Source organism: Choloepus didactylus, chromosome 19 (genome assembly GCF_015220235.1).
Source record: "Choloepus didactylus isolate mChoDid1 chromosome 19, mChoDid1.pri, whole genome shotgun sequence".
In the NCBI taxonomy this organism is placed as follows: domain Eukaryota; kingdom Metazoa; phylum Chordata; class Mammalia; order Pilosa; family Megalonychidae; genus Choloepus; species Choloepus didactylus.
In genome coordinates this window covers 17,260,587-17,285,207 of record NC_051325.1, presented here as the reverse complement: position 1 = coordinate 17,285,207, position 24,621 = coordinate 17,260,587, and positions in this window count along the sequence as shown.

The following is a 24,621-nucleotide window of genomic DNA, read 5'->3' as shown; positions in this document are numbered from 1 at the left end:
GAGAGTTAAAGTTGAGAACACAGGTTATAGGAAATAGAATGAGGGTAGAGATCAGGCATTTGACTCTGAAAGAGTACGGAATGTTCAACACGATTGATTGTATAGATCCAGAAATGGATAGCACAAAACTGTGTGATGGTAGCATAATATTGTAAGTACTCTGAGCAAATATGAGTGTGAGTATGGTTGAAAGAGGAAGGTTAGGGGCATGTATGACACCAGAAGGAAAAATAGAAGATAAAGACTGGTATATAACTTAGCAAAACCTAGAGTGGTCAATGATGGTGATTAAATGTACAAATATGAGATTGTTTTTACATGAGGGAGAACAAATGAATGTCAACATTGCAAGGCATTGAAAATTTGATGGTGTAGGGGAAAAATGCAATCAATGCAAACTAGAGTCTATAGTTAACAATAACATCATAATATGCTTCCATTAATTGAAACAAAGGCAATATACCAAAGCTAATTGTCTATAAGCAGGAGATATAAGGGAGTGGTACAGGATTCTTGGAGTTGTTGTTGTCTGACCTTTTCATTGTATTGTATTTTATTTTATTTTTATTTTTTCTTCTATCTTGTTTTTTTATTCTTCATTTTTTCCCCCTGCTCTTCCTCTTTCTTTGCAGAATAAATGAAAATTTTCTCATATAGATTGTGGTGGTGAATACATAACTATGTGATTATACTGGGAATCATTGATTGTTTACTTAGGATGGATTGTATGCTGTGTGAATAAAACTGTTTTTAAAAATAAACAGGGATACAAGAGCTGGAGAAAATGTGGAGAGAGGGATATATCTATTCAATGTTGGTAGGGAAGTAGAATGTTGCAGCCCATCTGGAGGGCAGTATGGTGGTTCCACAGGAAGCTAACCATGGGCTTGCCATACTTGGAAGAAATGAGAGCATGGGACACAAATGGACATTTGCACACTGGTGTTTGTGGTGGCAATATTCATGATTAGCCATGGGAGGTGGCCCAAGTGTTCATCAACTGATAAACAGAATGGTGAACTGTGGTGTATACATCTAATGGAATATTAAGGGGTGGCAAGAATGAAATAAGTTGTGAGGTATGCAACTAGGTGTATGGACCTTGCAGACAGTATATTGAGTGAAATAAGTCAGAAACAAAAAAACAAACATTATATGCCTCACTAATACGGACTAACTATAATGTGCAAATTCTGAGAATTGAATCTGTAAGCATAGGTTATGAGGGGAAGGCTTATTGTAAAGGTTCCTAGATTGTAAGCTCTTATAGTAGTCACATCTATTCATGAGTTGTAATGGTTATTTCTAAATTCTGAGATGAGCTATTCGAGTATAACCTGGTTGGTCCCTAGAACTTTGGGTAGCTATGTGACACCTGAGACCCACAGCCAGAGTTTGACAGCTGTGAATGTCAGCATTACCCCATTCAGCAAGTGTTGGTTAGGTTACCTTGGTTAGCACTAAGGTAAATCAGACTAAAGGGTAAAGGATGATATTGACTGTGTTTTAAAACTTCAACTTCTGTGGGAGACCAAAGGAAGAGATGTTTATTAGGTGCAAAATCTATATTTTTTGTAGCACACTATATAATTTAACTTGTGTGGTCAGTTTATTCAAACATCATGATTACATGGAAACTTGAATAGGAAGTGAGGTCTGGTTGGTTTGTACAGGTTAGCATGAAGCCCTGATACATTCCATAAAAAATTGAGCTGAGAATAAAAAGTATTTGCAAAGCCGTCTTGAGGGACTGGGGAAAAATGTGGAAATATTAACTTCCCCACCTGGGAATTCCTGATATTTTCACAAGCATTGGGGACTATCAGTTTAGTAGGTCTAGCCCTCGATCTTGGGGCTTGCCCTTATGAAGCTTGTTACTGCAAAGGAGAGGCTAAGCCTACTTATAGTTGTGCCAAAGAGTCACCCCTGGAGAACCTCTTTTGTTGCTCAGATGTGGCCTCTCTCTCTAAGACAGCTCAGCAGGTAGATTTGTTGCCACCCCCCCCACCCCCCCAACTTGGGACACGGCTCCCAGGGGTGTAAATCTTCCTGGGAATGTGGGACATGACTTTCCAGGAATGAGCCTGGACCAGGCATCATAGGATTGAGAAAGCCTTCTGGACAAAAAGGGAGAAGAGAAATAAAACAAAATAAAGTTTCAGTGGCTGAGAGATTTCAAATGGAGTTGAGATGTCACTCTGGAGGGCATTCTTATGAATTATATAGATATCCCTTTTTAGTTTTTAATTTATTAGAATAGCTAGAAGGAAATACCTGAAACTGTTGAACTGCAATCCAGTATCCTTGATTCTTGAAGATGATTGCATAATTATATAGCTTATATGATGTGACCATGTGATTATAAAAACCTTGTGGCTCACACTCCTTTTATCCAGTGTATGAACACATGAATAGAAAAATGGGGACAAAAATTAAATAAATGACTAATAGGGTGGGATGGGGGTGTGGGATGTTTTGGGTGTCCTTTTTTACTTTTATTTTTATTTTAATTCTTATTTTAATTTTGTTTGGAGTAATGAAAGTGTTCAAAAATTGATTGTGGTGATGAATGCACAACTATATGATGATATTGTGAACAACTGTTCTAGTTTGCTAATGCTGCCTGAATGCAAAACACCAGAGATGGATTGGCTTTTATAAAAGGGGTTTATTTGGTTACACAGTTACAGTCTTAAGGCCATAAAGTGTCCAAGGTAACACATCAGCAATTGGGTACCTTCACTGGAGGATGGCCAATGGCATCCAGAAAACCTCTGTTAGCTGGGAAGGCACGTAGCTGGCATCTGCTCCAGAGTTCTGGTTTCAAAATGGCTTTCTCCCAGGACTTTCCTCTCTAGGCTTCAGCTCCTCTCCAAAATGTCACTCTCAGTTGCTCTTGGGGCATTTGTCCTCTCTTAGCTTCTCTGGAGCAAAAACTGACTTTCAAAGGCTGTCTCCAAAATGTCTCTGTAAACTGAAGCTCCTCTCTCAGTTCCAGTGCATTCTTCAAAGTGTCCCTCTTGGCTGTAGCTCCTCTTCAAAACGTTCCTCACAGCTGCACTGAGCTCCCCCTGTCCATCAGCTCATTTCTATGGCCCCAGTGACTCAACTTAGAAGCACCCCAAATGGACAGAGCAACACCTCCATGGAAATTATCCAATCAAAGTCATCACCCACAGCTGGATGGGGTGCATCGCCACAGAAACACTCAAAGAATTACAATCTAATCAACACTGATAACGTCTGCCCACACAAGATTACATCAAAGATAATGGTGTTTGGGGGGACATAATACATTCCAACTGGCACAACAACCAATTGTACACTTTGGATGATTGTGTGCTATGTGGCTATATCTCAATAAAATTGCATAAAAAAAGGCTTAGCAAAAACTGAAATGCACTCCACATTCCCCAGTTTGGGCCACTCAGAAATTTCCATCTGATAAGGTAGTTACTTCTCAGTAGGAGCTGAAAAACAGTAACTTCTCTACTCAGGTGAGTTCTTATTGTTTTCATCATGCAAAGGAAATCATGGATTCATTTTTAATGCTGTTGATGATGATAACTAAGTGCCAGAACTGCCTTGACTCACTGAACCTTCAAATTTATCTTATGAGATGGGCAATTTTATTATTCCCATCTCATAGATGTGGGTATTGAGGCATAGAGAAGTTAAAGTAACTTAACAACATCACAGGAGTAGGATTTCACCTCAGATAGTCTGGCTAGAAGCCTACCATCATAGCCACTTTTCTACAATGAGACAATTGCTGCCCAATGTTTCACTTTAAGGTCCTTTTATCATATTTATGGAAAAATCTGAAATTTGAAATTTGGGATTTTTGTTTTTATTTGTATTCCTAAGAGACACGATGGTCTTCTTAATTGCATTCTTCTCTATGCCATATTCATTTTTCTTAAATTGAAATAAAATTCACATAACATGAAATTCACCATTTTAACCATTTTAATGTGTGCAATTCAGTGGTTTTTAGTATATTCACAATGTTGTGCAACCGTCATCAATATCTAATTCCAGAACATTTTCATCAACCCCCCAAAAAACTGTAAAAACTATACCTGTAAAAGTCACCCCAATTCCTCCCTCTATCCACCTCCTGGCAAACATTGATTTACCCTATGTCTCTATGGATTTGCCTATTGTGGACATTTCATATAAATGGAATATTACAATACATGGCCTTTATATCTGGCTTCTTTCTCCTAACAATGTTTTCAAAGTTCATCCATGTTGTAGCATATATTAGGACTTAATTCCTTTTTAAAACTGAATAATATTCTGTTGTGCAGATGTACCATGTTTGGTTTATCCATTTATCAATTGACAGACAGTTTAGTTGTTTCCACTTCTTGGCTATTATGAATAATGCTACCATAAACATTTGTGTACAAGTTCTTTCATGGAAAATTTCATTTTTCTTGGGTGTATGCCTAGGAATAGAACTGCTAGGTTATATGGTAATTCTATGTTTAACATTTTGAGGAACCACCAAACTGTTTTCCATGGTGACTGTCCCATTTTACATTCCCACCAACACTGAATGAGAGTTCCAGTTTCTCCACATCCTCTTGTTACTTTCCTTTATAGGTTATATGTATATAAAATATATTATTCCTTTATAGGTAATGTATATATTATATATTATTCCTTTATACATATATATATGTATTCCTTTATAGCTTACACACACACACACACACACACACAGTAGCCATCTTTGTATGAAGTGGTCTGTCATTGTGCTTCTGAGCTGCATTTCCCTAATGACTAATAATGTTGAGCATCTTTTTATACACTTTTTGGTCATTTGTATATCTTCTTTGGAGAAATGTCTTTTCAAGCTCTTTGCTCATTTTAAAATTGTTGTTTGTCTTTTTGTTCTTGACTTATAAGAGGTCTTTATATATTTTGGATACTAGACCCTTCTCAGATATATGATTTTCTACCTTTGATTAGGAGCTAAGGAGAGAGGAAAGCCATGTCTTCTGAGCCACGCTCACCTAGAGTGGAGTTTCCATCAAGCTGGGCTGGTAGAGAAGGGAGGGAGTGGGTTGTGGTTTAAATGCTACAGATTCTTACGTTTTAATCAAGTGTTCATAGATTTTCTTGAGTGAATCTTTCCTCTTTAGGACCATCTTAGGACAATTTCCAGAAACTTTAGATGGTTGTTTTTTAATTTTTATTTTTTAGTAGTTTTCCAGCTTTGCTTATTTCACTGAGGATTGGGTCTATGAACCATCACATGCTTTCTTCATGGCAGAACAACTCCAGGGTTTGGTCTTTGGATCACTTCTCTATGTGCACCTGGTTCCTTATGTCATCCAGTGTCTTGCCTTTATGTATGTTAATGACTCATTTATTTCTCTAGGTAAGCCTGACATCTCTCCCAACCCCAGGCTCAAAAATATATAACTTCCTTCTTCTTAACAACCCTACTTGGATATCTCTTAGGAAATAGAAACCTAACATGTCCAAAGCCAAATTCCTGAATCACCCAACAGAAAGGTGATATGCCACAGTGTTCCCATTTCTATTAATGGTCAGTCCATCATTCCACTTGCTCATGCCAAAACTGAAATCAAGGACTTTTATTTCTCTCAGTACACCAAACATTCCATGAGAGTATCCTGTTGGCTCTACTTTTAAACTACTGTATATCCAGAATTTACCAAAATAAGCTACTATCTTTGATTGCCTGGAGAATAACTACAGCCTCCTACCTGGCCTCAATGTCTACTCTTGTCCCCTACAGTTTCTTTACAACCTGCTAGTCAAGTGCCCCTGGTGAAATATAAAGCAGTTCATGCAAGTCTCTGTGGTGGCTTCCAACCTTTCTTAGATGTAAAGCCAAATTCTCCATAATTGCTTACAAGGTCCTAAAACTTTAACTTCCTGTCATCCTTCTAATTTCCTTTCCTCCTCTCATTTATACTCTCTCCTTTACAACCACACTGGCTGTGCCAGTTTGAAACTGTTATGTACCCCATGTGCTTTTAATCCAGTCTTGCGGATGTGGAATTATTGTGGGTGAGACCTTTCGATTAGATTATTTCCATTGAGGTGTGGACACTGCCCATTCAGGGTGGGTCTTAATCTGATCAGTGGAGTCCCTAAGAGAGCTGAAGTGCCCACACAGACCCAGATGCTTGGAGACACTTGGAGACGCAGACAGAAAGATGTTTGGAGATGCTAAGCTAAGAGATGAAGCCCAGAGTTTGCCCCGGAGAAGCTAAGAGAGGACCCCTAGACCTTTAGAGAGAAATGCCCTGGGAGAACAAGCAAGGATGCACAGGAGCTGAGAGAGAAAAGCAGAGAGACAGAAGCCCAGAGACATTTTGGAGGAAGCCATTTTGAAACCAGAACCAGGGAGCAAAGAACCAGCAGACACCAGCCACGTGCCTTCCCAGCTGACAGAGGTGTTCCGGATGCCATCAGCCTTTTCCTCAGTGCAGGTATCCTCTTGTTGATGCCTTACTTTGGACACTTTTATGGTCTTAGAACTGTAAATTTGTAACTTGATAAATCCCCTTTATAAAAGCCAATCCATTTCTGGTATTTTGCATCATGGCTGCTTTAGCAAACCGAAACACTGGCCTTCTCACTGGGCTTGCTACTATGTCTAGCTTTTGCATTGTCTCTGCTTGAAACCTCAACCCTAGAAATCATCTTGGCTAAGTCCCTCACATCCTTCAAGCCTTTGCTGAATTTTCACCAAACTGAGGTCTCCCCTGATGGTTAATTTAAATTTTACTCTGCCCACTCTGCCAGCATTCCTAAACCCTCATACTCTGCTTATTTTATCAATAGCACTCATTATGTGCTGCATAGTTTGTTTATTTATTATGTTTGTTGTCTATTTCTATTTCCCCAAGTAGAATGTAGACTCCACCAGGGCAGGGATTTCTATCTTTTTTTGCATGTAATCTCAGCACCTAGAAGAATGCCTGGGATATAGTTGGTGCTCATTTGTTGGCTGAATGTTTTAGTCAGTGGTGCACTGGTAAATGTTTAACAACCTGCTCCCAAGAAAAAAATAAGCCCTGACTTGTAGCATTTTTTTCAGTTTTCATGATGCAAATACTCTCACCTGATATCAGTGGCTGCCATCAAGCTGCCAACTTGAGGTCTGTGAATGCAGAGTTTAGAAGAGGTCTGTACACTTGGTTCTTCTAAGCTGGGACAAAACATCACTCGTTCTGGACCATGGATAACAAATAGATTTACTCTTGTGTGAAAACTCTGATTGACTGGTAGCGTCTAAATCCACCACGTTGACAAGGATACTGAGACCTGGCTCAGGCTCAGCAGGGAAAAGTGTCCCAATTAATTGGGAATGTTGCACAGGCACAGGAGGGGTATTTGTTATTCCCATTTTAGAAAATTTCTTAGGGAAGGGAAAATGTGGCATTCTGAAATGTCTTTATTTTGCAAGTTTACTCTTTTTGGACTTCCCGGGGTTTTTTTGAGAGCACCAAAATTTCAGCTGCACCCTAGAGTAAGACTTTTTTTCCTAACAGGAGAAGACATTAATTTACACAAAAAATAGTTTCAAAATATTTTCAGTTTCTAGACCAGTGAAATACTCTATCATGGTCACCATGGCAATTTTAGTTTTATAGGAGCTCTTGTAAAAGGCCAAGCTTCTCAACAGAATCCATTTGCTTCTTGAGTTAGAACGTTTTTCGAAAATGAACTATCCTTTTTTCTTCTTTTGTTTTGGTGAGTGGATGTCTGAAGAGCTAAGGAAAGCCAATGGTCTGGAATCTGAGTGTATTCTAGAAACCTTCAAAGTTACATAATGGAATCCTGGAATAAAGACCTACTGTTTTGATAAATTGGCTGCCAGGGAGAAGAGAAAACAGCTGAGACACGAAAGAGGTGGGAAATACCTTAGGATGCAATTGCCACAAGTGTGAGCAGGAGGGAAGGGGCTGCCCCACAGGGCTGCAGACAGCAGTCAAATATCTGATTATCAGGCTGTTAAATGATACTCCCAAAAAGCATCTCTTTCAGAGAAGAGAAAGAAAAAAAGTGATGACAGTTTTTGATGTTATAATTTACACCTCTGAAAAGCAGAAACAGAGATAAATTCACAGTTTTTGTTTGTTTATTTCTTCCTTTTTTTTAAATATTAGGGGCAGGGTATAATTTATTTAACTCTGAGATTAGAGAAAAAAGCCAGTCATAGTGAATAGTAGTGGGTGAACCCATAGTGGATCCAGAATGTTACTTTATTCATCACGTGTTTATTGAGCACCTACTGTGTGCCAGGTAAGCTTCTATGTCCTAAGGATATGATGGTGGACATTATGGAGTCTGACCTGTTTTTTGAAGGTAAAGTCATCGCTCGCATACAAATAAAATGAAAATGGCTCTAAGATTTTATTTAAGTCATTTATTAATGAAGGGACCAGTATGATGCTACAACTGGTTCAAAAGAGAATTCCAAGACCTTTATTTATACAGGCAGCAAGGAATACTAAAATGAATTTACAAATGGATGCAAAACCAGTCTGTCCACAGGGAAGTAATCAATTGCATTCTACAGAACACAATTCATTTGCTTTTATATGAACAAGAATCATTTGCATTTGCTATCAATTTTCTTTTACAGTTAGGTAACTATAAAAAATTGGAAAGAGGGAGGACAGGAGGTTGAGATACAAGTGAGCCAAATCTTTCCTATCTCAGTAGAAAGTCAATCATTAATATTGGAAGATGATGAGCTAATGTGCCAGTTTGGATGTATTATGTCCCACGTTCTTTAATACAGTCTTGTGGGGGCAGATGTATTAGTGTTGATTAGGTTGGAATCATTTGATTCAGTGTTTCCAAGGAGATGTGACTCAATCAACTGTGGGTGGAACATTTGAGTGAATTATTTCCATAGAGATATAAACTCCACCCATTCAGGGTGGGCCTTGATTTAATCACTGGAGTCCTATAAAAGAGCTCAAAACGGAAGGACTTACTTGCAGCTGAGAGTGACATTTTGGAGAGCAGCTTAGAGAAACATTTTGGAGACAGCTGCTGAAAGCAGACTTTTGCTGACGCTGTGGGTGTGCTAGACCGGTGTTTGCTCTAGAGAAGCTAAGAGAGGACAAAATGCCTCAAGAGCAACATTTTGAAGAATGCACAGGAGCTGAGAGTGGAGCTGGAACACTACCCAGTATCAGCAGATGCCAGCCACATGCCTTCCCAGCTAACAGAGTTTTTCTGGACCCCATTGACCTTCCTTTGCTAAAGGTATACTTGTATTGATGCCTTAATTTGGACATTTTCATGGCCTTCAGGCTGTAAATTTGTAACCAAATAAACCTTCTTTATAAAAGCAAATCCATTTCTGGTATTTTGCATAATGGCAGCATTAGCAAACTGGAACAGCCAAGGGAGTGATGCAATCACTTCATTTGAAGATGGGAGCTGGTAATCAATGTTGGACTAAGAAGATAAATGAATAAAAGTTATTGAGTCTTATTGTGGGGTGAGAAGCAGGAAGGGGTGGGACAGGACACTTGATTTCCAGTGTTACCCTTCTGCATTACTTTGTATTTTAGTCATGTTCATGTATTATTTTGGAAAAAAATCAAATCCAAAGACTAAAATGCTAAAAATAAAGATGTAACAGTCCGTTTTATGATTACCAAGGTAGGCAAATTTTGTTTGCATTTGGGAATTGACTCTTGAAACAATTGACTCGTTGAAATTCCTTCCTATTTTTATATCAGTGGCTATTATTATATATTTAAGCCCAAAGCTACTTTATGCAAAAAAAAAGGATGAGCCTAATTATCTGTGTGTCAGTAGAGTAAACTGAATAAACACACCTGAATTTGGGGAGTTTGAATTACTTTAGGAAATCCTTCCAAATATTGAGTTTTGATTTGTGTTGTTCAGGTTTCCTTAGCAAAAGGATAAGTGAAAAATGAAAAATATAATATTCTATCTGGTTCAGAAAGTTCAGGCAGGTGTCAGGGAGCCTGGAAGTGGAAGCCCATCAGGAACAAGCACACTAATTCACACTCTCTCTACTTCTCCCTCCTTTCCTACATCTCCTCTATTTCTTGGCCTGTTTCATTATTCTTTTTCTGCAGTCATTTTTTTTTTCTCTCTTAGTGTTCATGGTTAATGGTGAAAACTTTATTGCTTCGGAATTTATGTATCCTATGATCAAGTCATCAATGTAGATTAGTGCCATCTCTGAATTCCATTTTCAAATTCTTTCATGAAAGACTATCTCATTGATTCAGTATGGCTCCAGCCGTAAACACTGGAGATGGTGGTGATGCCTTCACATGGTATAAAAGAGGATAAGTTTGGAAACCACAAACACTTCAAAAGGCATCCACAGTGACTTGGTATGTCTGGCATATACAGAGGCAAAACTCTGATGCCCACTCATGAGCTGGGCTTCTTCCAATTTCTTTTCTTGCACTTTGCTTAGCTTATGGATGATCTGTGGGTCTCAGAGTGATTTGTGGTAACAGCAGCCAAAGCCATATATGACTATTTAAGCAGTGGTCAGTATGGGGTAGAGAAAGGGATGATTAAATAGTGCTATGAAGATTATTTTAGCTTCCATTGTTGTACTGAAGACAAAATGAATTACTTTTGTTTTTAGAGAACAAGGAAGAGAAATAAATACAATTTTTGAAAATTGCTTTTTTTAAAAAAAACTCTAGCAATTAAGGTTTGTTTGCACTGCCCTTATTTGAAGGTCAAGGAGATAGAAAAATTTAGAAGGGTTGAGAGGCATGAAAAAAAAATCAGTGCTTTTTGAAAATGTTACTATTGAAGATGGTCTTTAAAGACAAACAAGTTGATTTATTAGATACATTGTGAGTTTGGAGGAAGGCAGGAAAGATTTTTCAAAATGAAGAAGGAATAAGCAAAGAGAGAAATCTGGCCCAATTTAAGAGAATAAATAAAGGGAGGGAAAAATCAATATAAATTTACTCCTCAAGTTCATCTGGAATTAAAAAAACCCTGGTGAAATAGCCAAAAAGTTTTCAAACAGAAACAACAATGAAAAGAATATGCTCCTCATATAAAAATACAATGAATAGCTATAAAAATTAAAACAGTGTAGCTGTGGTTGAAAAACTGATGGACAGATCAATAAAACAAAATACTGAGTCCCCCAAATAAGAAAAGATGCTCAAAATGTGATAAAGAAAACATCACCAATCAATGATGAAATAGTGTAGGAGAAAAAGTTAGATCCCTGCTTTGCATTCTAGGCCAAAATAAAACCCAGCCAAAAAGAATCAATGGAAACAAAACAAAGGAAAGTAATAATTTAAAAACTAACTAGGAAAATTCATTATTTAGCTGGATTTAGGACTTCCTTAGCTTAAAAGCAATGGAAGAATTCACAAACATTAAGTCTGCTGTGTCACTCCACCCAAGGGAGAGCCAACTGATCACAAAGTGAGAGCAGGCTTTCTTTCACCTTCAGAAATGGACTTCTGGGCAGATCTGAATTGGCAAGATCGGAGCCTGATGGCTTCAAACAGCGTTCCTCAGGCTGGGATCAGCGGGCATCGGAATCTCCTAAAAGTGTAAAGTAATAGCAATAAAAGGGACAAATATAAATTTTAAGATATGCATTTTTCAGAAATTCTGGACTCAACCTTAGATATATCAGATCAAAATTTCTGGTGATGCAGCTCTGGACTCTGTATGGTTTATACTCATTTTAATCACAATAACAATTTTTTTTGAGAATTATGGGCTCAAATGAAACACCAGCCAGAGGGCTGGGGAGGACTTAGCTCTGTTTAAAAGTCCTATTTTTGAAAACATCCACTTTACCCAGGTTTTCCCTAACCTTTCAATAAAGGAAGAAGATTAGAAGGAAGCAAATTAAAAGTGGAATCTCCGGGACCTTTCCAAGGTGGGAGGTGAATCGTCCTGGCATTAGGTAGAATAGGAAGAGAGACTTTTAACAGAAGGGTTGGACTGCAATTTGGGTCTCTCCATTGTGCCATCCCAGGGATGCCAAACAGAGATCCTGGTTTCTCTTCAGGGGCAAACCAGGTTCTCCTTGGGTGTGACACCCCCACCCCATCCCTCACCTTCCATGCCATTCCATCTGGCTTTACTGCGTGCAGTTGGCCTGGTTTGCTCAAAATCAATGGTTAAAGTGTAACAGAGAAATCTCTTAATATATTATATGTCTATTATATATAATGCATCAATTTATCTATATTTATCACCTATCCATCAGTCTATCTAAATTCATCATCCATCTACCTAACTATGACTCCATCCTCCTCTCTCTCTCAGCCATCTCTCTACCTGGTCTACTTATCACCATCATCATATTTTTATGTCCATTTCAGCTCTTCTAAGGAGGGTGATGTAATTCAGATCAATGGAAAAATAAACTCTCTACATGTCACTTTGCCTTCAAAACTGGTCAGATATTGCTAGTAGAGGAACATATGTGTATAATTAAGGAAAATATTATTATTTTGAATAATATGATATGAAGATATTCTACTATGAATGAAATTTATTCTCATTTTCAGTAGACATTTCAATATTGTATTTTCAAGAAAAGTAGAGAAGGAATGGTTGGATAAGGAACATTACACTATTGAAGTAAAATTTAAATTGATAAAATCATTTGAACTCCTATTAGTGGGGAGAAGGATTTTCCATCACATGGAGAAAAGGCAGTAAATAATCTGCTATCGGCTACCAGTGACTGTTTTTTTTTAACAGTTTTATTCATACACCATACTATCCACCTAAAGTGTACAATCAATGGCTCTCAGTACAGCCACAGAGTTGTGGATTTGTCACCACAATCAGAGGACCACTGATTTTTGTGAACAAAGCTTTTGTTGATCATGACTGGAACTATGAATTGGCTTGCTCACTTCTTTTCATTTCACCTGCCTTCTAGTTTGAGAAGTTAGAAAGCCAAACACCATGTTTTCCGGACTTTTTTGCTACTAGAGTTCTGGACGCAAATTAGGTTCTTCCAATTAGATGTACTCACACCAGTTTTGGATCACAGAATTGAGGAGAAGACCATTTCTGCACCCTTTTTGGCTGTTTCTGTTGGAAAGTATGGATGTGGAAATGTGAGATTTTCTGTGGCACTTTTCCAGTTTACACTCCCCAGTTCCCTGGCAGCCCAGAAAAGGATGGCTTCTTGATTTGGGCCGAGCTCCAAGAGTGGTCTCCAAGGAGGTAGCTTCCCTAGTGGGTCAGTTTTGCAATGATCCAAAGGGTAATCCTGGAAGCCCAGCCTAGAACTTTCTCCTTTAGGCCTTCACTGATTTTGTAAGCACCTAATACTCTGTATTAAATCCCTTCCTGCTTAAAACACGCAGAAGGGGTTCTGTTCTTAACACAAACTCTTACAGATCCGATGATAATCAAGAGTGTGAAGAGTCCATCATTGAAGTGTCTCAATTGGGTTTAAAAAACTGCCAGCTACACTGAAGAATGTCACTGAAGAAGCAGAAAAATATAATTTTATTACATATGCATCCTTGAATTCATGTCTCTTTAATATTCTGCCTGGTGAGGTGGAAGGTAGGTATGCAGCACTTCTGCTGCTTACCAAAGTACATATTGTCTTAAGGGCAGGCACTTGTAAGGTTGTTTGAGTTAGGAACTGAACTAGTCACTTTTTCATAAAACACCATTTTTTATTTGAAAGAACAACTGACAGATAAAGTAAGGTTACTCAGACTAGGTACAGGGCAGACATTTTCTCAAAAATGAACAAAGTGAACTTATCATTTCAAAGAAAACAATTAACAGTATTTGTTGCCAATGATAACATTTGAGCTTTCAAGCAGAAATTAGAATTTTGGAAAACTTGTGCTCAGCAGAGTGAGCTTGACATTTTTTTCATTACTTGGACTTTACTGATACTCAAGACTTTATACTGATGAGATAGTTGCAATTATTAAATGCATTTTTTTCTGTTGTGTAGCATAATGCAACATGTTAACATTTGGAAGATCTACATAACTCAGTGAAACAGTATTTTCCAAATGGCCAAAGGATGATGTTACAAAATTGTGTAAGGGTATAAGATCCATTCAAAGTTCAAGACAGACCATGGATTTTAATATAACTGAGTTTGAAAAATTTATTGATATGCTTAAAGATTTCATAGTGCAATGAAATGAGAAGCTATCATTTGTCAAGTTTTGATGCAGCACCAAAAAACAGCCACAATTATTTGAAGAGGTTATATTTACATGCAAGGGTGGATTCTCTTTATATACTTCAACGAAACAACATATTGACATAGATTGAATGTAGAGCAGATATGAGAATCTGGATGTTTTTTATTAACCCGATATTAGAGACATGCAAAAATGTAACGCAATGCCATTATTCTCACTATTTTTTTGTTGGGAAAACAATGTTACTTTTCATAAAGACATTTATATTAATTTATTGTTATTTAAATAAAATAGATATGAAAACTTTATCAGTTTTGATTTATAATATGATAAATATTTATAGATATGGTCCACATACACAAAACTCTTTGGGGTCTTTCATAACTTTATGGAGAGTCAAGGGGTCCTATGGGCAAAAAGCTTGAGAACTGCTCTTTTAGAACGTGTGCAAGTCAATACCACATGTTACCAGGAGATGCCGCCACAAATGCACGTTGTATGCTCTCCTGACAAAGCTTCAGTTTGAGGCTGCTGTTTCTGCAGCTCACACAAATGACTTACATGATCAATTTAGTGAGCCCAGAATTTTGTACTAGAGTTGATGGTGGAGAAGGAGATGGGGAGAGAGGAAGACCATGTCTAAAGACCTAGAACAACTTGTGCTCTAGCAGCGGGACGGAAGGAAGAAAAACAAAAGAGGACAAATGGCCCCCAAGCTTCAGAGATGAAACAAACACAGTTATGGCATTGCCTACACCATTAAATCCTGGGACATCTGCATCCCCTATTTAGATTAGAGAGCATCCCTGGATTTCCAGCTGCTAAATTGGATCAGGATTTTCCCTGATAGAGACTAGTCCACTGCTTCTGGTTGCTCTCACCAGGAAGAGAAAAATCTCATTCCATGACCTCTGGATGACTACATGACTTGTCCCTTGCCTTCTTGCACACCCTCCGTTGTTCACAATCTTGATTTCTCTCACTACATTTACTGATGTAATTCTCTGTGCATTGCTTCACCATCCTGTAGCTATGTTATACATAGAATGTCCATTTCCTACTAGCATGAAAAATTATGATTTATCATTGGGAAATTTATTCTGATAAACTATGTCATTCCAAAGATGTAGTGCCCAATCACTGGGAATATTATTATGATTATTGTAAGATGAATTTTGTCTAGTCTCTGTTCCTAGTCATCCTGTCCCATTGTCAATGCTATAAACATTTATATTTCCTCTCAGTGTTTAGATGCCAGTGTACACAGAGATAATCCACCTCTCCTAACATACAGCTGCTATGAAATATGGAATGTCATCATAGTACTGTACCAAAACTCAGTTTTGTGACAGAGCTGTCTCCCTTTCTGACCTCTTTTCTTTATTTCCTATTCTGCCTTCGAATGCCTCTTGCCATGCTGATTTGGACTCTATTTTTCCCTCCCAATTTTCATCTCTCTGCCTTCCTCAAGGGAATCCCTGTTCCTTGTGTGGATTTAATATCCCCAGCCTTGCTCTGGATGACTCACACACATTCCCCTTCCGCCCACTGCTGGATGATAAAAGGTGGTGGTTATTCCTTCATCTCAAGAAGAACCTCCTATAGACTTTGCATGTAGGGGAGAAGAAAGTTTTAATGCCTTGGTATAGCTCATTTATCACAGTCCCTTCCATGCCACCAATTCCATAGCTGGTTGAAATCCAAGACTCCAATATAAAAGGTTGTTTAAGAATGTCTGGAGGCTTAAATTCTCAGGGTCCTCTTCACCTCCAATCTCCTGCTTCCCATACTTCCAGTTGGTTCTGCCCTATGATGCATGAAATCTGACACCTTTGGATTTTACCAAAATCCCACCTACCCAAGGCACTGGTGAGCATTGTGCACTTTATGGGACATTTCAGAGAGTTTCAGAAGAAAGTGTAGATATAAAGAGCTTTGCAATGGAACTGCAAGCGCTACCATGTTCCTTTGCAAGTCTCTGCCCTTTGCCTGGGCCCAGCCACTTTCTACCTTGCTTGCTTTTCTTTTCCCATCCAACCTCTCTCATCACTTTCATCTCACCTTTTTCTTTCTAGAACAACAAATGCTTTCCTTTCCTTAGGAAGAAATGCTGCTTTTGCCCTCCTTTCTGCAGGTTGACCTTTAAGTTCTCATCATCTATCCCAGCATTGATCAAGTTTTATTTGCAAAAATGATAGAAACTCTTTGCTGGCTAATAGAGGATGACAAATTTTTTATACCTACTTTTATCTACCTTACAGATAAAGGTACATGAACATTTATGTGCAAGTCTTTGTATGGATGGATGTGTTCATTTCTCTCAGATAAGCACTTAGAGTGGAATAGCTGGATTGTATAAGTGTATGTTTAACTTTTTAAAAAACTGCCATATTTTCCAAAGTGGTTGTGCCATTTTTGATTCACATAGAGGTGAATGAGGGCTCCAGTTCTTCCACGATCTGTATACTGAAAATCATAAAACAATGCTGAGTGAAATTAAAAAAGACCTAAGTAAAAGAGAGACCTACCATCTTCATGGGTCAAAATACTGTATATCATTAAGGTGATAATTTTCCCCAGATTGATCTGCAGATTCAAAGCAACCCCAATCAAAATCCCAGCAGTCATTTCTTTTTGGTAAAAATTGATAAGCTGATTCTAAAATTCATATGAAAATGCAAAATAGCCATACAATTTTGAAAAAGAACAAAATTGGAGGGCTAGCTACCTGATTTTAAGAATAATTACATGTCTGGGAAATCTTTAAAATATTCTGATATCCAGGCCACAATGCAATCTGATTAAATCACAATATCTGGGGATGGGACCCAGCTTTACAATTTTCTGAAGCTCCTCAGGTGATTCCAATGTGCAAAGGTCTGAAAATCAGTCTCGGAAGATTCCTGTGCTAACGTATTTCATGAAACCTCTAGAGGGCCTCGTAGGCTTGTAACTGACAGGAAATTGCACCTGCATCCAAATAGACGGTCACCCCACATTCTGAAGCCTTTTTTTTTTTTTCCAGATAATCAGATAATGTGGGGGAAACAGGAAAGAATAAAGAATATAAGGTTGATGGCCACTGCTGCTGGTCCTTCTTCTTTTTTAACTGATTAAGTATTTGCCATGCACAAGGATTTAGAATACCTTTATCAGTTTCTGAGTCTGTATTGACGGCATCATGGTATAAAAAATGAGCTTTCATTATTTACTAACTCTAAAATGATCTTGGTGGTGAATAAAACTTTAGACTCAGCCTGGTATTTGGAATCTTATACAGTTTGGCTCTAGATGAACCATCTATGTAATCTCTTTCATGACCCTACAGATACCTTCTGATTTAGCCGCACTGCTCTAATTGCCGTTTTCCAAACTTGATGCCTTACTCCCTCCTTCCTTTGAGTTTTCCAGGCTGGAAAAGCGTAAGTTCCCCTTCCTCAGGACGCTTTCCAGTTCTCTCCAGCCTTCAAGGACCCCTCCCACCTCATAACACATCTTGTCTGGACATTCATTAGGAACTGGATTATCAGGCACACCTGTAATTTTAAATGGTTTCATACTTTGTCTAATCAACTAAATTATATGCTTTTTGAGTCACAGCACTGCATATTTAATTTAACTGTCACTATAGTGCTTGGTGGATTCATATTTGCTTGATGAAAATCTTTGTTTTAATAAGATGAGCTTCAAACTGAGCTTCTGGAGAAAAGGGCCACATTTTACTATTTTTACCATCCTGCCTAAAACAGAGCAGCCACTCGATACACAATGGTTGAATGAGATGTATGCATTCATGTTTAATATTTACTTGCATATGAATGTAATTAATTTTGAATCCCTTTCCTTTGAGCTGAATCTTACTTCTCCTCTACTTCCTCCTTCTCCTTTTCCTTTCTCTGTGTCTTTTAAAATGTCAATCTCTTCTCCCTTCCATTCCTCTCCCACCTTCTCCTCTTTCTTATATTTCTTTGCTCCTTTATTAAAACTTTAAATAACAAGATTTAAATAGTAATAAGCAGAGGTAATATTTGAAATATTTGCAACAATTCTAATGTGGTACGCACGTATCAGTGATTTTATTGGTGAAAAAGACACAGATATTGCCAATACTATTCTGATTTATCAAACTAAATTCATAATTAAACAAAATGTTAAATTGCAGTGGAGTTTAGTGAAAATGAAAATATATTTTTCTCCATATTAAGTCAAGAATCCTCTCAATTTTATCCAGAAAGCCCTGGTGGCAGACGAGGTCTGTGGACTCCCACAATCTCTGACGTAGAACAAGACGTCAAACCCAAGATTTTTCTTTAATGACCAAACCAGGATTTTGTTCTATTTTACTTCTTTTTTAATTTTAAAAAATTTCAAATCTTCAGAAGGGTTTCCGGGCTGCTATGGCAAATCAAATTATATACCCAAGAAAAACCATATTCCTAATCTTAATCCATTCCTATGGATATGAACCCAGTGTAAATATTGCACAACCTAAAGATGTTACTTTTGGTGGAGGTGTGGTAAACTAAACCACCCTATTATTGGAGACCTTACACAACAAGCCATGGGAGGAGCCAGAAGCCGGAAGTGAAGCGGAACCGAACCGGAAGAGAAAGGAGAGTACAGGCCATGTGAAGAGAAAAGCTGAGGAACGCGAGGGCAGCCAGAGCTCTGCAGACCCAGGGAGGAAGCAAGCCTTTCAGCCTGAAAAACTGTAAGAGAATCAATTCCCGTGGTTAAACCAACCCATAGTGTGGTATTTGTCTTAGCAGCGGGGAAACTAAAACAGCTGCTATCCTTGAGCGGAAGTTCACGTGGGAGGCCTGAGACATCAATAGTTCTCAAATTTAAGTGCGCATCAGAACCCCTTGGAGGGCTTGTTGAAACCCAGGTTTTAGGGCTCGACCTCTAGAGGGTCTGCTTCCTATGGGGCCTGAGAATCTGCATTCCCAGCAAGTTCCCTTGGGATGCTGAGGCTGCTGGTTCAGGACGCCACTTTGAGAACCTGGTTTGAGTGGAAGGAGAGTTGGTCGATCAGGGGGAAGTGGGGCCGCAGGCTGGTGTGTGGCGACGTAGGGCGTGGGGTTGGGGGGAGTAGAGAATAGGGGATGGCCCAAGTGTGGACACTGAAGTCACAGTTGATGTGCAGATGGCTTCGATGTGCTACCCCACACTCCTTGGTCCCGTCTAAATATGCCAGCGGCTGCCGTGGTCTGTCCCCAGCGTGCTGACATTTTCCCGCGCTCGGGGGCTTTCTCAGGCACCACCTGCTTTTGAACCCAAAGCGGACGGGGGTCCGTGGAGATACTCCCCAGGTTCCCGGTTCTCGGGGAGGTCCGCAGAGTTCCGCAAATATCTCCAGTTGGAAGGAAGTCCCGCTGCCCGCAGCAGGAACCCACTCGCTAATTCTCGCTGTCGAGGCCATTCCGTCTCCCTATTCTTGCCCTCTCCCTCCTGCTTCCTGGAATCACCTTTCAGGTAAAACCACCTGGTCCCAAGCCCTTGCCTTAGGGACTGCGTTTGGGGAAACCCACTCTGAGATGGGATTCAGATCCAGGCCTGGGTGACCCTGGACAATGGATTAAATCACTTGAGCCTCATTTCCTTGTTGGAACCATGGGGATACTTGTACCCCTCTCCCAGAGTTGTTAAGAAAATGCATGTGTTTTTTTTTTTTTTTTTTTCCCCAATAGTTTTATTTTAAAGACTGACCCCGCCGTGGTACAGGTGCTCAGGAGATGTTAGATCCATTCTCCCTTGAGACGGGTCACATTCTGTGAGGGAGAAAGAGAGAAGAAGGCAGAGGAAAGAATTCAGTTTGCCAGATACATGACACAAGTGGGCGAGGCGCTCGCCTGAGCTGCGGGGACGCGGATGAGAGTGGGCGGATCAGGGGGAAGTGGGGCACCAGGCTGGTGTGTGGCCACGTGAGGCTGTGGGAGGAGGAGCATAGGGGGTGGCCCAAGTGTGGACACTGAAGTCACAGCTGGTGTGCAGATGACTTCGATGTCCTACCCCACACCCCTTGGTCCGGCCTAAATATGTCCGCGGCTGCTTCTGGGGGAATGGATGCTTCCAGACATCCTGCTCCGGGATTTAAAAATTACTCATCTTTGCAGCACTTCTTTCAGCCAGATATATTTGATTTCAATTGTAGGGTTTTGGATTGAGAGGATTACCTGTTTTCATTTTCTCTTGCCCTTCTCCTAACCATCTCTTTCTCAGGAGGTGCTTTTGCTTTATTATTCTGATTATTTTATAATAGAAATATTAATGAGATGACTGGCATTCCTCATTGGTTTGAATGTGGGCCTCTTTATGATTTAATTAATATTCTATCTAAGAAGGAAGAGAAAGATCTTTCAATTAATTTCAGAATCCTTTGCTCAGCAAACCTCCCTGCCCCTGTAACTCTCTCCTTCCCTCCAGTAATGCAGTTTCAAAACAGAATCCCAAGGAGAGATTCTGATGGGGAAAAAAGATCAATATGGATTGCCTCTTCATTCTCCATCCACTCTGTGTGAGTTTTATGCAGGCTCAGTCTGGGTAGGATATATTTCTAAGTACATTTGCTGCAGGCAGATGCATTTGAAGGGCAGGAATAGAATGAGACAGGGATAGATAGTATGAAGAAAACATGCAATGCAAGAGAAACCAAAACAATGATAAATTTAGAGCGGAAAAACAATGTTTTAAAATTAACAATAGTTTTCAACGTCAGTTTTTGTGAATTCAAATTCAAAGGAGAGCATCCCTATCCTAAGAAGAATTATATGGAATTTGAGGCTTGGACCTCGAAGTGGGCTTTATCCAGCTTTCCATCACTCAACTATGGCCCAGTCAAGAGATCCAGCAAAAAGCAGTGCTGCTCAGCCTTCTGGCTTCCAGCAGGGCAATGGACTATGACAGTGGGTCAGGGAGAGCAAAGCCCATTTAAATGACGAATGGAGTGTGAGATGCAGACGTTTAAAAGCTAAGAAGCTGAGGTGAGTCATTTCCCCCCTTGATGGATTATGGCAGCCTGTTTCCTCAAACCACAGTAGACTTTAAGCTACTTGTGTCCAGGATTTATATCTGGTTCATTGGTACTTTTTGCACAGTACCCTGGTACCTTGAAAAGATCTTTTCTTATGCAGATAATTTGAATCATTAGATTTCATTGCATGAACTCTTGGTTATATAATACATGTTATCCAGTTAAACCTGAACAGCCAAGTCCAGTACACAACAACATTCAAAGCATTTGAATGTGTGTGTGTGTGTGTGTGTGTGTGTGTAAGCAAGATGTCAATATCTGCGTGTGTGCATATGCACATACACACAAACTGTTGTGTTTGTGTGTGTATGTTTGTATGTGTTTGTATGTGACAGAGAGCAGAGTGCATCTTAAACCCAGAGCTCAGAAATTTGCGTTTAATTCATTTGTCCTAAGGAATCATAGAGTTTGTATACAGAAGATTGATAAGTTCAGCATTTCCTTTCAAGAAAACTACTGCAGTAATGGATGGATTAATTATTTATGAATTGATGGAGGGTTGGTGACTAGAAACAGGAAGAATAGTTTGGAAGCTCCTGAAAGTCAGCTGGGTAAGAAATCAGGAGAAATCATTCTGCAATCCCAGTAAGAATAACAGAAATGAAGCAATGTATTTGAGAGACATTTGAGAAGTGGGATGGCTCGTGACAGTGATCGAATGTGGGAGGGAAAAGAAGGAAGGAGCCACAGATGGTTCAGAAATGCAGTGTAATCGTCCATCCATCTCTGAGTCAGGACCACGTTATAAGATTATCCCACCCTGTCATTTATAGTGTTAGAAAGAACTCCGGAGGGAATTCTCTTGCCTTTTCTGAGGACCTGTACCCTCCAACCCCTGCTATCTTAATGTTCTTCCTGCTCTCTAACCTGTGCATTCCTAAATGCAAAAGGACTTTTTACTTACAGGCAATGACTTTGAAAGATCTAGATTTTATACCAGATTATTTTATATTATAGTAAGGAGGGTGGACTTTTAATACTGAGTACACTGTTTAAGATGGAATTTGGTTTCCCTTTATAAGAACAATAATTAATGTTTTTTTCCTAACACCTGTGACTTTACTGCCCTGTATTTCATCAGGGAGCTCTTGAACAACTCTTTTTCTGAGGCGATAAAGTTGTTTTTATAATAGATGAGGTTTAAGCTTTTCACCTGCAAATAAAGGTCTAAGCTCTTATTTAAAGATTTTAGAAGGTCAGTGAATTTATCTTAGAAAAAGAAGGTGGCTTCCCCATATTTAGGATAGGAAGAGGGTACCTGGAGCCCACAGAAGCCCAGAACTTGAGCCCTTACCCACTGCAGGCTGGCAGGACCTCAGGAGAAAAGGGAGGGCCAATGTGACGTATTTGAAGGCTGGCCCTTGAGCACTGGGGCTTTAAGGAAAGAGGAAAGGGCCGTGGTGGTCCAGACTGCAGACAGTGGAATGGGCACTTGTGAGCCTGTAGTGTTCTTGAGCCAGACTTTTTTCTTATTTTCTTGATGTCCTATAAGAAAAGCTCTGGGGTTCTTTATGATCTGATAGAGGGGGTGAGGGAGCCCCAATTGAAACTGATATCGGACCTCTGATTGGCCTTGGTGAACAGAAGTTGGGAGTGCGGCTTCACTTGTTTAAAAGAAATATAGAGGGGAATGAAGGAAGGTGGGGAAAAGGATGTGTTTGTCAAAAACATAAAATAAAAGAAAGCAAGGGGGTGATTCATCTACCCAAATATTGTGAGCCACAAACATCTGTTACAATGATTGAATGCAGGGCTCTGTGCATTTATTGGGCTAGTTTTTCAGAGGTGTTCTGTGTAGCTGACTTAATTGGATTTACCTTGGCATGAAACATTCAGCCTCAAGACCTGCTGATGTTAGAGTGGAAATTCACTACAACTAGTGCCAGAGACCCTGGAAATATAAGATACGTTGTGGATAATTTTTTTTTGGGGGGGGGAAAGGGGCTTTCTAAAGGTATAGTGCCTCCAGGATATGTTCTTTCTGAGCTTGACTCATGGTAATTCCCTGCCTGCTGTACCATCCTGCAGATTAAAATTGGGCACCCCTAGTTACTGGTGTCATTTCCATGCTGGTGCTGCTCAGAGTGAGCCAGGGTGGGATTGGAAAGCACTGGAGATGGGGATAAGCCCAAACATGAGTCTGAAACCAAACCTTTCTCAAGCTATTGCCTAATTGCTTGTAACTGAACAAACACACATTATCCAATTTTAAACCTGAATGGTCAAGTCTGGGACTCGACAACATTCAAAGCCCAGGGATGAATCCAACACACATTCACAGTGTGGGAACTGGCCAGGTTCCCTTTATCTTCTCTTTGGAACGATTTCCATTTGCTCTTTCTGAGAATGCCAGGGGTTGCAAGAATCAAATTTTGAGTGTGCCCTGTTCCTGTTGAAAATTGCTCTTTCTGAGAGTTTTGCTCTCAGCCCCTTTTGCATTTCCTCCATATCTTTAAACCAGAACTCGATCTCTTTGAGTAAGGAAGTGCACTTTATACTTTATCATCTGTGTATGTAGTTGCCGGCACACTTAGGGCATTGCTGTTGAATCAAGTGAAACACAGTGGTTGTTTGTAAATGTTTGAGGGGCTGTCCCCCTCATCATAAGTCCATGAATTCTAATGTATAAAGAACTTTAATTTAAAGAGCTCATTTGAGCCTTACTGAGTGCCATGGTGTTGGTATTATCACCTATGCAAAAAGAGGAAAGTTCAGAGCAGAAATATAAAAACAGAAAATATTTTTTTTAACTGAAAGAAATAAAAAGTTTGACAGCCCCTGTACCCTTAAACTGAGATGTAGTCAGATGTAGCCGTGTCCTGTGGAATGTTGGGCGATACACACAATCACAAAACATATATGTACATGTGACTATATGAATGTCATGTATGTGTATATTACATACACTGACATGTGTATACACATACATGCATATATATATACACATATATCCCAAAGGACAAATATCCAATCATCCAGTGAAATGATTTGCTCAGGGTCATATACCAGGATTCTGAATAGAACTCCTGAGACTTTTTGCACTGGTTCTTGGAATTTGTTGTGTAGAAGAGGGAGTAGATAATTCTGCATCGTTCCAGGAGACATCTTAGACTAAGGAGTAAATATTACTCTAGGAGGCAGACTTCAGCCTGATATATGAAAGTACTTTCTTAATAGAGATGATACAACTATATATCCATAATACAATGGTAGATTTTTAAAAAGCCCTATTTCCAGAGCAGTCTGTATGGTATAACATTTTTATAAAAAGGAAGGAAATGCATATGTGCATAGTAAAGAAAGTTTACTAAGGTTGGGTCTAAAATAACAGTAGTGTACTTTTCTTTCTTTTTAATACTCTGTGAGTCTTATCTATGAGTCTGTGTTTCTTCTGTTATAAAAATAATA